This window comes from Notamacropus eugenii, chromosome 1, assembly GCF_028372415.1.
Source record: "Notamacropus eugenii isolate mMacEug1 chromosome 1, mMacEug1.pri_v2, whole genome shotgun sequence".
Lineage (NCBI taxonomy): Eukaryota > Metazoa > Chordata > Mammalia > Diprotodontia > Macropodidae > Notamacropus > Notamacropus eugenii.
Window position 1 is genome coordinate 94,888,701 of NC_092872.1, and position 12,545 is coordinate 94,901,245.

Below are 12,545 nucleotides of genomic sequence, written 5' to 3' on the forward strand. Positions count from 1 at the left end.
ATGTCTGGAATGCTTCTCCCTGCTCATCTCAACCTCCTGGCTTCCAGAGCTCCCTTCAAATTTCAACTAAAATCCTACTTTCTGCAAGAACCCTTTACCAGTTCTCCTTAATCTTGATGACTTCCCCATGAGACACTTCCAATCTACCTTGTATAGATCTTATTCACACATAGAGTTAGCATGTTATCTCCCCCATAAGACTGTGAGCTCCTTGATAGCAAGGACTGCTTTTTGCCTTTCATTGTATCTCGAAAGTTTAACACAGTGTCTGGCACATAGCAGGTGCTTAATAAATGCTGACTGACTGGCACATATTAAAAAATATTTATTGATGGCTGTATTTTCATCTTATCTTCATCTTCCTAATTCAAGGCTTTCCCAGTTCCCCTTAATGCTAGTGCATTCCTTTTGAGATGATCTCTGATTTGTCAGACAGAGACAGATGGACAGACATAACACAGACAGGTATCTTGTTTGCATTGTTGTTCACACATTGTCTCTCCTCTTCCTCCTCCTTAAATAGTGAGCTCCTCAAGCACAGAGATAGCTTTTGCCTTTCTTTGTATCCCCAGGGCTCAGCACTGAGCTAAGCACAGTAAGCATTATACTTGATGTCTTGACTTGATCTCATTCATGCTATTTGCACTGGTGTACAAGTTTAAATTGTCCCTTCCAAGAATGTCATCCTAGCTTCAGGACCCACTACTCAAATGAATGGGGCATGCCTTAAAAGTGTAATGACCCAGTCCCACTCTTCTTACTAGTTGTTGTGTTTACCCTTTGTTTTGGAAGAGGATCATGACATCAGGGAAATGATGATGGCATGAGTTTCAGTTGACCTTGATTTGAAAGAGGGAGGGCTGTGTAGGGTCACCAGTCTCACTTTCTCCTCTAGAGCCACTTGGGTCCAGTAGCCAGATATTCATCAGGATGACTAGAGATGACCCAAGATGCAATGGGAGACCCTAGCCATTTTAGGCTAAGGTCTTTTTAGTCATCTTTAAGAAATGAGTCAAGGAAGAGCCCCTTTAATTAGAAAGAAAAAAGAAAAAATCAAGCTGGGAGGGAAAGACCTTCAGGGTTGCTATTCCAAAAGAAATAGTTATCATTGACACGGCCATTAAGTAGAGCTTGAGCAGGAAAAGAAGGGAGGAAGGGAGGAAGGGAAGAAGGAAGGAAGGAAGGAAGGAAGGAAGGAAGGAAGGAAGGAAGGAAGGAAGGAAGGAAGGAAGGAAGAAAGGAAGGAATCTAGCCAGTAAACCACAAGTTAACTGGGCAGCTTTTGGTCATTCAAATTTACCTTCCTTGGGAGAGGAGGAGAGGAAGAGGGAGAGGATGATCTGAGTTACTCAGCTGGCTGAGTCCCCATTCAGAATGTACATTGTATGTGTTTTCAAAGAGCACCATGATATCAGAGCAACGATGACATGACTGCAGTTGACATTTATTTGAGTGAGGGAGGGTCATCAGCCTCACTTTCTCTCATTTGGCAGTGATCATGCACTTCCTCCTAACACGCAAAGCTTTAAAAACTACGTGAAGTGAGCATATGTGAAAGGTATTTAGAATCCTTTGCCAGGTGGAGTTAAGATGTGAAGGAAAGTCAGGGACATAACTAAGCTTTCTCAAATTCTCAAATTAAAAAGCAAATCAAACTGTTAACAATAATGAATAATTATGATCCCACAGAACTGATGATGAAACATTCCTTCCCTAGACTAATTCCTTAATTCTATAAATAAGAGAACTGAAGTTCAAGGAGTTGAAGTGACCTGTTCAAGGTCATACTACAAGTTCATGGCAAAATCAAGAGGAGCATCTGCATCTAAATGTCATTCCACTAAGGAAAATTGGTAGAAATATCTGCCTATCCTTTTAAGCACAGAATAGTGAACTCTCATGAAAAAAGGTGCTGTGTTTAGGACTATGTTGCCCCCAGTAGCCCACTGGAAAATATCATCACCATGATTACACTAAGAGATATTTCCTACTACATAAGATGGGGGAACAAAGATTAATGCCCTTGCATTAACATTACAAAGGCCAAAAAAAGAAAAGAAAAAAACTCCAGATTCAAATGACTTTTACCAAAATTATCTAGTTGAGACCAGTAAAGAATGGAATAAGAAAGAGGAAATAAACTGAGAAAATACAAGACCACAGCATAACACTAGTTACCATGTAAAAAATTTACCTAATGGATGTCTCTAGTTCTTTCAAAAAAGTAGGACTCTGCCTTGAAAAATGACTATTATTACATGGCCACGTAAAGATAAATGGTTTGGGAGATGTTGCTTGCCCTGCCCTCTAATCTGACTGTGATTCTGAGTTTGATTTAGCAAATGCTGGCTATTCCAACCCTGGTGTAAAGCAAACAGCAAAATCTGAAGTAGGAAATAATAGTAATAATAGGTAGTACAAATTGAGAACAAATAGAAAAGACTGCATTCTGATTTGAAACAGGTCCCCAAAAAGAAGATGAGAATACCTATCGAGGAGGAAGGAATGGTTCAAATTGTTCTCCACATCTGATCAAATATATGAGGCATATCCCAGTCCCATTTTAAAGAAAAGAAAAATGCAGTTCAGAGATACTAAATGATTTGTGCAAAGATTCAAACTCCAGTCTGCTGACTAAAAATCCAGTCCCCTTTCCACTCCAGCATGCATTCTCAAAAGGTGATGAGGCAAAATACTAACACAGCTGTGGCATATCAATATGGAAAATGTCAAATACATGCTTAAATAAAAATCAATGGTCCCAGATTCCACCAGACAGATCCTCATATGTCACGTGTTATCCTACACTATCGACCCGTATGTAAGTCTCCAAGAGTAAAACTCAAATGATGCTAGAGGCTTCAAGGTTTCACTAGCCAGACACTTGGTTTTTTAAATTATTCAACTGTTTCAATTTAATTCAAAATTCAATTTTCAATTACTGGAATTATTTACCTGTTAAGTATAGGGAAGTTGGCACTACAAGGATGACTTATGAGACCTCTATTGCAGGAATGATACATGCTGAATTACATTCTCAAATTATCAGTGAAGTGTGCTTATTGGAATAAGGAAAGGGAGATTTCTTACGGAACATACTGCAGACTGATAATGATGTAGGTGGTCTGACTACCAGGCAAAGGAGCTGTGTGAAAACTTGTAAGCAAACCAGGTAAAAACACAATGTTTAAAAAATAGCTCCAAAGTCTACTACATAACATTCTATCTTGAATTATGCTTGAGATTAGTGATACATAAAACAGTCTGCTCCTATTATACAAGTTTGGGGTTTTTCCTCCAATCCAGCCCAATTAGCAATGACATATTTCCACAGAAGAGAAGTTTAGATAACTGTAAAACTTCTTCCATCAAGCAGGCATGTCCCATTTTCTAAAATGAGAAGTCATTTCTTTTGACACATAACCTTTCAAACAGTGCACTCCACAAGCCACAGAGAAAGGTCATGGGTAGCTAGGAATGACAGTGAAAATAGCACATCTCTTCACCTGCCATCTGCTAATAGCCTCTTAATAGCAGAAGCAAAATCCAGAAGCTACATTGCTAAGTTATCGGCAGATTCCTTCCCTGAGGTCATTCCAGGCAAATGAGCATTTGCTGAGAAGATAAAGATATCACACTGTTGTCTCGTGCAGACAGATACTGCTGCATTCATGTAGCAAAGCAAGTTTACTCATTCTTTCCACCTATAATGGTAGAACTTTCATCTTTAAAAGAAGTTAGGAGGCACAAGGCACTGAGCACTGAAGTAGGAAGACCTGAGTTCAAATCCTGCCTTGGATACTTACTAGCTGCGTGTAAGTTACTTAACCTGCATTTGTCTCAGTGTTCTCATTTATAAAACTGGGATAATAGCACCCATTTCCCAAGGTTGGTACGAGGACTACATAAGATAATGTTTGCAAAACACTTTACAAACTTGAAAGCACTATACAAATGCTAGTTATTAAAACCCTTTTCATATCGATCATTTCAAACCCTATAACAACACCACCTTAAGGCATCCTAAAAAGGGAAAGGAGAAAGAAATGAACATTGATAAAGTGTCTACTATGTGCCAAGCACTTCACAAGCATTATCTTGTTTGATTCTCACACCAACGTTTGGAAGTAAGCGCTGTTATTATCACCATTTTACATTGAGAAAACTAGGCAAACAGAGGTTAAGTGACTTGCTAAAGTTCACATAGCCAGTTCGTGCCTGAGGCTGAATTTGAACTCTGGTCTTCTTGACTCTAAACCTAGCATTCTATCTATGCTGCCTAAAGATCATTCTTGCACAAAGAAGGACATACAATGTAGTGAACTGTTCTAGAAGCAGCAAATACTTATTGAATCTCAACTGTGTTATAAGGATATAAAAAAGATATAATTGCAGCTGTCAAAGAAAGTATAGAGAGGTAATGTAAAGGAGTAAACACCAAATGACTGATAAAGACTTTATCAAATGGTTGTTCAGGGTCATTGTGGGTTGTAGAAAGGCTTCACAGAAGAGATATACTGGGGGGTGGCAAAACCAAGATGAAAAAAAAAAGGGAGTGACTCACCTAAGCTCTCTCCAAAATCCCTCCAAACACCTTTAAATAAGGTTATAAAACAATTATTAGAACAGCACAACCCACAAAAGGACAATGAGGAAATAATTTTCCAGCCAAAGTCAACTTAGAAGGTCACCAGGTCTCATCTGGGAGAGAGTGGAGCACAGTCCAGCACAGGCCGTGCCATCAGAGCCCCAGCCCCCAAACCAAGAATAGGCCTTGGGAACCACTGAGTCAGCAGGGGCAGGAGCTACTTCTAGAACTGTCAGCCCAGAGATGATAAAGGAATTGAACAACTGGTCAGAAGGAAATCACAGGGGTCTCTTTGCTAGCACTGAGGCAGGACTCTGTGGCTTCACCCATATTTGGGTCCAGGTCACAGTCCCAGGTGGCAGTCCCAGGGCAAAGAGGAGTACTACCACTCAGAGCTTGCAGTCACAATAAAGCAAGAACCCTCATCACAATTCCAGGACAGAAAAAAGTACTTGTGGTGACTCACAAATGAGAACATAAACCAGGAAAGTAGTAAACAAACCTCTGCTTAGATCATATCACCTTGGAGGAACTGAAAACTTAAAGATCCCTACAAGTATCTCTGAAAACAGTGACACAAAACCTCTGAAGCTTGGGACAGTAAGCCCTTCACCCTGCAAGCAAAGCTCTACTTTAACAAAGAGTTAAAAGTCAAGAAATAGGTCAGGAAAATGAGCAAACAGAAAAAAAAAATTCTCACCACAGAAAGCTACAATGATGACAAGGAAGATCAAAACACATACTCAAAAAAAGATAACAAAGTCAAAACTCCAACATCCAAAGCCTCCCAAAAAAATATGAATTGGTCTCAGGTCATGGAACTGCTCAAAAAGGATTTTGATATTCAAGTAAGAAAGGGAAAGGAAAAACTGGGAAGAGAAATGAGGATGCAAGAAAAGCAAGAAAAAATGAGTCAACAGCTTAGATTGTGGAGACACAAAAAATACCGAAGAAAATAATACCTTAAAAAACAAACTAAGCCAAATTGTAAAAGAGGTACAAAAAGTCAATGAGGAGAAGAATGTTTTAGAAAGATAAACTGGCCAAATGGAAGAAAAGGAACAAAAATTCTCTGAAGACAAAAAATTCTTAAAAAGTAGAATTGGCCAAAAGGAAAAGGAGGTTCAAAAGCTCATTGAAGAAATTAATCCCTTAAAAATTGGAATATAGCAAATGGAAGCTAATGACTTATGAGAAATTAAGCAACAATAAAACAAAACCAAAAGAATGGAAGAAATAGAAAATAGTGTGGAATACCTCAATGGAAAAACAACTGACAAGAAAATAGATCCAGGAGAGGTAATGTAAAAATTATTGTACTACATAAAAGTCATGATCAAAAAAAGAGCCCCGACTTCATCTTTCAAGAAATTATTGAGGAAAACTGCCCTGATATTCTAGAACCATAAGGGAAAATAAGAAACTGAATCCATCAACCATCACCTGGAAGAGATCCCAAAATGAAAACTTCCAGGAATATTACAGCCAAATTCCAGAGTTCCCAGGTCAAGGAGAAAATATTGCAAGAATCCATAAAGAAACAATTCAAGTATCACAGGGCCAGAATAGGATAACACAGGATTTAGCCGGTTGTACACTAAAGGATCAGAGGATTTGGAATATGATATTCTATAGGGCAAAGGAGCTGGAATTACAACCAAGACTCATCTATCCAGCAAAAATAAGTATAATCCTTCAGGGGGAAAGATGGACATTTAATGAAATTGAAGACTTTCAAGTATTCTTGATGAAAAGATCAGAGCTGAATAGAAACTTTGACTTTCAAATCCCTGGACTTTCAAAGACTCAAGGGAAGCATAAAAAGGCAAATAGGAAATGGAAATCATAAGGGACTTAATAAGATTAAACTGTTGAGAATCCTACAGGGGAAGATGATAATTCTAACTCATAAAAACTTTCTCATTCTTAGAGGAGTTAGGAGTATATATAGGCAGGGCACAAATGCGAGCTGAATATGAAGGGACAATATCTAAAAAACTAAATTAAGTGGTGAGAAGGGAATGTACTGGGAGGAAGGGAAAGAGAATGGGGTAAAATATCACACATAAAAGAGGCAAGGAAATACTTTTACAGTGGAGGGGAAGAGGGATATGGGTGAGTGAGTGAGGCTTAATCTCATTAAAACTGGCTCAGAGGGAATAATATACACATTCAACTGGGTATGGAAATCTGTCTTACCCTACAGAAAAGTAGGAGGGGAAGAGGATAATAGGCGAATAGAATAGAAGGGAAAATAGAAGGGAGAACAGATTGGGGGAGAGGGGAGTCAGAAGTAAAACACTTTTTAGGAGAGAGAGGGTGAAAGGAGAGAGAGAATAGAAAAAAATGAGGTGGGACAGGATGGAGGGAAATAGTTAACAATAGTAACGATGAAAAAAATTTGAAGCAAGTTTCTCTGATAAAGGTCTCATTTCTCAAACATCTAAAGAACTGAGTTAAATTGAATTAAATTGAGTTAAACTGAATTAAATTGGGTTAAAAAAGATCCATTCCAACACACACTCAATTGGGCATGGAAATCTATTTTACCCTGCAGGAAGGTGGGGGGAAGGGGATAGAAGAGGGAAGATAATAAAAGCACAGCAAATTGGGGAAGGGGATAAACAGAAGTAAGCACTATTTTGGAAGGACAGGTCAGGGGAGAGAATGGAATAGATTGAGGGCAGGATAGGACAGAGGCAAATGTGGTAGTCTTTTACAACATGATTGCTATGGAAGTGCTTTGCATTGTTACACATGTATGACCTATATTGAATTGCTTGTTTTCTCAGTGAGGGTGGGTGGCGAGGGAGAGAGAGAAAATGGAATTGGAATTCAAAACTTTAGTAATGGACGTTCAAAACTGTTTTAGAATGTAGTTGGAAATTAAAATATATGGACAATGGACTACAGAAATCTGTTTTGCCCTACAGGAAAATAGAGGGGAAGGGTGATGGAAGAAGGGTGGGTAGTGGAAGGGAGGACACACTGGAAGAAAGGGTGGAAGCAGTGCATGCTGTCCTGGGGTGGGGATGAGGAGAGATAGGGAGAAAATTTTGAATTCAAATTCTTGTGGAAGTGAAGGCTGAGAATTTAAAAATAAATAAATTATATGTTAAAAAAGAGATCCATTTCCCAATATATAAATGATCAAAAGATATGACGTTTTCTGATGAAGTAATCAAAGTTATATAGCCATATGAAAAAATGCTCTCTACTGATTGAAGAAATGCAAATTAAAACAATTCTGAGATACTATCTCAAACCTATTAAATTGACTAATAGGACAGACAAGGAAAAGGACAAATGTTGGAAGGGATGTGGGAAAAATGAGACACTAATTCATTGTTGGCGTTGTAACTTGATTCAACCATTCTGTAGAGCAATTTGGAACTATGCCCTAAGGGCTACAAAACCATGCATACTCTTTGACTTAGCAATACCACTACTAGGTCTGTATCCCAAAAGAGATTTTAAATAAAGGAAAATACAAATATATTTTAGCAGCTCTTTTCTGGGGGCAAAGAATTGAAAATTAAAGGGGTGCCCATCAACTGGAGAATGGCTGAAGAAATGGTGGTATTTGATTATGATGGAATAATACTGTGCTCTAAGAAGTGAGGAGTAGGATACTCTCAGGAAAACCTGGGAAGACTTCCATGAGTTGATGCAAAGTGAAATGCGCCATGTATAAAGTAACAGCAATATTGTAAGAAAATCAGCTGTGAATGACTTAGCTATTCTCAACATACAATGAGCCAACACAACTCTGAAGGACTGAGGATGAAAAATGCTATTCATCCCAAGAGAAAGAGGTGACAGTATCTGAAGACAGACTGAAGCATACATGTTTTTTACCATATTTTTCTTGAGATTTGAGGGGGGGGGGGTCTATGTTTTCTTTCACACATGACTACTATGGAAATGTTCCCCATCACTACTCATGCACAACCTACATCAAATGGCTTGCTTTCTCAATATAGGGGTTGGGGTGGGGAAGGAGGGAGAGAATTTGGAACTCAAAGTTTTCAAAACAAATGTTAAAAATTATTTTTACATATAACTGGTGAAAAAATAAAATACTAAATACATTTTTAAAAATAAAATAAAAAGATGATCCAAAAAAAGAAAAGAAAGGTTTGATGGATCTTAAGAGACTAACTTGAAAGGGACCTTAAGAGATTAAAAAGATTCAGATGGGAGTAAAGAGAAATCCAGGGCATAGAAAAATGTTAGCAGAAGTTAAAATAAAGAAATATAGGGAGACAGTGAATAGGTAAGCTGACTGGAGCAAAGGATTTCTGTAGGGAATGGGTAAGAAATAAGATTGAAGGTTTAGGTTAAGAACAGAAGGTAGAAAGACTAATACAGCAGGCTTAGGATTTTGGATTTATTCTGTAGGCAATAAGAAACCACTCAAAGTTTTTGAGCAGGTAAGTGACATAAGGAAAGTAGTGTTTTAATATTAATCTGAAAATGAAATTCTGGATGGTTTGGAAAGGGGAAAGAGGAAGCTCAATTAGGAGACCACTGAAACAGTCCATGTATGATGGCTCTATTGGAATGGTGGCAGGAGGAATAAAAAGAGATGGAGGCTCATTCTCCAATATCTAAGTGGTCAAAGGATAGAGAAACAGTGCTCACAAGAATTGCAAAGAATTTACAATCACATGAAAGAATCCTCCAAATCACTAATAATAAGAGAAATGAAAATCAAAACAGCTTTCACCTCACACTCTACAAAATGGAAAAATGATCAAAAATAACAATCGTCAATATTGAAGGGGTTGTGGAATTATAGGCACAGTAACTCACTGATAAGGCAGTTAGGCAGTGCAATAGACACACCACCAGTTCTGGAGTCAGGAAGACCTGAGTTCAAATGTGGCCTCAGACACGTACTAGCTGTGTGAACCTTGGCAAGTCATGTAATCGTGTTTGTCTCAGTTACTTGTTCTGTAAAATAAGCTGGAGAAGGAAAAGGCAAACCACTCCAGCATCTCTACCAAGAAAACCTCAAACGGAGTCACAAAGACTCAGACACAACTGAAACAACTGAATACAAACAACACAAAAGCACACTGCTGTGGCATTGTGAAATGCTACCACCATTTTTTAAAGCAATTTGGAATTATGCAAATGAAGTGATAAAACGCCCATATACTTTGAACCAGAGCCTCCATTAATGGGCTTAGACCCCCAAGAAAACCATCAAAGAAGTCTCCATATACCCAAAAATATTTATAGCAGTACTTTTTTTGTATGACAGCAAGAATTAGAACCAAATAGTTGCTCATCAGTTGAAAATTAGCTAAACAAATTGTGGTACATGAATGCAATATATAATATTCCTATGCTGTAAAAAATGATTTGTGTGATGAATACAAAGCAACATAGAAAGACCTGTATAAACTAATGCAGAGTGCAGTAAGCAGGGTCAAGAAAATAATATACATAGCAAATACAACAATGTACATAAAAAGAATGACGCACCAAAAACCAAAAGTAAATACAACAAGCTTACAAAGACCAAGCAGGCCTCAAAAGGAGATACGATGAGAAAAGGAGGTGAGAGGACCACAAGAGTTACCAACTGTACATATGTCCAGACTTTGGAATGCATCAGCTGTACTGATTCTTTCTTTGCTCACTCTAAAAAATACTACTTGTTATATAGTTTGGCTCTCAGGAAGGGGCAGGGGAAAGATACATGGAGTACTAGGGTCATGTCAGAAACAAAAGGCACCAATTAAAAAAAGAAATAACTTACAAAGAGGAGGAGAAAGACACACACAAAGTCAGAGACAGAGAGACACAGAGAGAACGCATTACAAAAGGTTTTGCTAAGGAAGAATCCACAATACCAGAATGTCTTCTCTCTTTACTCCAAACTGACATACAATCCAGACTGCCCTGGCTAAGATTTAATCAAAGACAGCAAAAAAAGTTCTAAGTTTGGGCTAAAGGGGGTATTCCTGCTCATTTGTTTGCTCAGACAGGTCTGAGTAGGGATTGTCTTTTGTCTGACAGGTGATAGGGAAATTGATAAATCTCTTTGACCAAGATTTGGATGACATATTCCAAGACTCTCATTGTAACAGAGCCCACCCTCTCATTGTAATACCTATTTTCTCATTAATTGTTAACCAATCAGAGTTGATAGCAACCTTCAGGAACACCTACTCTTTGAAGGGAATATAAACTGTGAGCCATGAATGTTCTTTGGTCTAAGAGAGACGGCCCAAGGACCATCTTTTTATTAATAAACATATTGGGCTTATTAATAGAAAGATAAAATTACCTAGAAATTATGTCTCTTGAACCTTTTTTTTAAACGTCACAATCCACAAGACTTATTAGCACAATGCCTTACATATATTTTTATCATATTTAGTTTTCAACATTCATTTCCATAAGATTTTGAGTTAAATTTTCTCCCCATTCCTCTCTTCTCCCTGACCCAGGATGGTGCACAGTCTGAAATAGGCTCTACATATACCTTCACATTAAGCATGCTTTCACATTAATCATGCTGTAAAGAAGAATTAGAACCAAGGAGAGATACCATAAGAGAGAAGAAACAAACAGGAGAGGGAGAGAGGGAGAGAGGGAGAGAGACAGAGCAAACAATGTGCTTCAATCTGCATCCAGACTCCATCGCTGCTTTTCTGCACGTGGACAGCATTTTCCATCATGAGTCTTCTGGAGCTGTGTTAGATCCTTGCATTGCTAAGCAGAGCTAAGGCTGTCAAAGTGAGTCATCCCACAATGTGGCTGTTACTGTGGACATGTTCTCCTGGTTCTGCTCGCTTCACTCAGTTCATGTAAGTCTTTCCAGATTTTTCTGAAGTTTCCCTGCTCATCATTTCTTATGGAACAATAATATTCCATTGCATTCATATACCACAATTTGTTTAGCTATTTCCCAATTGAGGGCATTCCCTTAATTTCCAATTCTTGACCACCACAAAAAGAGTTGCTAGAAATATTTTTGTACATGTGAGTCCTCTTCCCATTTGTATGATCTCGTTGAAATGCAGACCTGGCACTAGTATTTCTGGGTCAAAGGGTAATGCACAGTTTTATAGCCCTTTGGGCAGAGTTCTAAATTGTTCTGCAGAATGGCTAGATCGGTTCACAACTCCACCAACAATGCATTAGTGTTCCAATTTCCCACATCTTCTCCAGCATTTATCCTTTTCCTGTTTTGTGATGTTATTCAATCTGATAGGTGTGATGTGATGGATACCTTAAAGTTGTTTTGATTTGCATCTCTCTAATAATAGCGATTTGGAGCATTTTTTCATATGACTATGGGTAGCTTTAATCTCTTCATCTGAAAACTGCCTTTTCATATCCTTTGACAATTTATCAATTGGGGAAAGACTCATATTCTTATAAATCTGACTCAGTTTTCTATATATTTTTAAAATGAGGCCTTTATCACTGTAACAGTGATGTGTAACCCAACATACATGGAGGGGGTGCTATCACAGGTTCTTGGATCTGCATTCATAAAAGGAAAGGCAACTTTTGAGGGGTTAACAATCACTTTAATTAAGCACATATATCATTCTTTCAACCAAGCACATACATCATTCACCTAATTCAGGGGAGTCAGAACCCTTAATTTCAAAGAAAATACAGAGAAATTAAAAGTCAATAGACAGTTCCAACTGTCTAATCATAGTTACCAGAGAAGGAAGCATGACTTCTGGGTTCTCAAAGCAGGGAGGCTCTTTTAGCAGCTTCCCAGAGTCCTTATCTGTTCAAACAAACACTTCCAGTTTGTAAGCCCCAAAGTAATCAACAGACATGGCTTCCTCTGCCTGACCATAATTCAATAGACAGGTACAGCTGTCTGGCTACAGTTACCAGGGAGGGAAGTACAACATCTGGGTTCTCAAAAGTGGGGGGCTCCTGAGAGGCTTCCCAGAGTCCTCATCTGGCACTCAAA

General features: G+C 38.3%; 1 protein-coding gene across 7 annotated transcripts in view; it reads right to left on the bottom strand.

The window, feature by feature from the left end:
• Positions 1-12,545, bottom strand: part of SNX29 (sorting nexin 29) — a 688,321-nt gene that overhangs the window by 317,844 nt on the left and 357,932 nt on the right. The window lies entirely within an intron of this gene.